The sequence below is a fragment of the Topomyia yanbarensis genome, unplaced genomic scaffold (genome assembly GCF_030247195.1).
Source record: "Topomyia yanbarensis strain Yona2022 unplaced genomic scaffold, ASM3024719v1 HiC_scaffold_79, whole genome shotgun sequence".
Taxonomy (NCBI): Eukaryota; Metazoa; Arthropoda; class Insecta; order Diptera; family Culicidae; genus Topomyia; species Topomyia yanbarensis.
In genome coordinates this window covers 60,972-62,552 of record NW_026684035.1, presented here as the reverse complement: position 1 = coordinate 62,552, position 1,581 = coordinate 60,972, and positions in this window count along the sequence as shown.

Here is a 1,581-nt window from a genome sequence, read left to right as displayed (position 1 = left end):
CTGACCACTGCGTTATCTAGCGTTATCAATCATCAAAAGGAACAGATTTTCTCCACCAATGAAGACGGGTAAGTGAGACGGATATGCGCTATTGCCGAGATAGGAATATGGACGTACGGGGTGATAACGGTTGGATAAAACGCTTGCGACTTAGAACGGATTAGATACGGGTAACGTTGATACTCTTTTTCCTACATGGGTGCCACACCGTTGTATCGAAGAAAGGCGCTGAGTCTATTTTCACCCTATTCGTACGACCGCCTTTAGTTGGAGTATTTTTTGGCATATGAGATCAAATAATAGGGCAAAAAATAGGGCATACGATTCGAGTTCACATTTTATTCAAATACAAGTATTTCAAAAATTTTAGACCACCGGCGATATTAATTTGCTTCTAATGAACGAAGTATCAATCTTTTATTGATATAATATGTTACGTATTCCAGCGATGGTCAAAAAAGATTCATCACTCTACTTTCTTGTTCAATGTAGCGTATAGAAATGTCGCAAAATTGTAAATTCTTTTTAATTCATATGCACCTTGGCCTTTTCATTGTGCAATACCTGAATCGGTTTCTTTAGTTCGGTTCTGTTATAACCAATTTTTTTTTATTAAAAACCCCATCCCAATTTCAGTTGTTGACCGTGAACTGATTACAAAAGAAACTTTGCGTCATTACTCGTAACCCAACGCCACCAGATATTGTACGAACAGATACAGACTATGCTTAACCCTTTCATGGCCAAGTTCTTTATAAACAACATCGATTAAAACAACTACAAGTTGTGGTTTTGACAATATGTATTTGTTCACCATAACAAGTAAGGCTACTAACGGTGATTTATAACGGTTTGGATCGATGGGTTTAAACAATTTCAAAAATGAAAAACCAGAGGTGACCCAAACTCGAGATTATAACCCGACTCGAACCCAAGAATTTTATAATTGAAAAAACCCATACCCTACCCAAATCCGAAAATAAAATTATTGAACTGTCTGAGTCCAACCCGAACCCACAACTCCTAAAATTGGTAAACTCGAAACCGACCCGAACCCGATATTTTTAATAATGGATAAACCCGGCTCGAACCAGAAATTATTCCTAAGGATCCCGAGCAAACAAAAAGCCCATAATACCCCCATGCTCATGGGGTTTGTCATGGGTGTTTGAAATGGGTTCAACCCATGATAACACTATCACCATGGTCCGGTAGATCCCATATAAAATACCATATGTTGGTGTATTTATGGGTTATTGAGACCATTTCATGATGTTTCGATGGTTGTGAAGTTTTGGCACGGACCATGTTTAAGGTCTTTTCAAGGGGCTATGTGGTGTTTGAACCCATGAGCAGTGCGGTAAAATATCAATTTCAAACGAAAAAAAACGTTTCAAGTGAAACTTCGAGTCTTTCACTGTAAACATACCACCACTATATCAGTTGAGTTCGACTGCCGTCTTCGTTTGAGTCACTCAAAGTTCACTGTCAATTGAATAACAGGTTCTGGTCATTTGACGTTTTTGCCTGTTTAGTTTCTATTAAACACCAACCTCACATTAGCACGGTCTCAGCTAATGG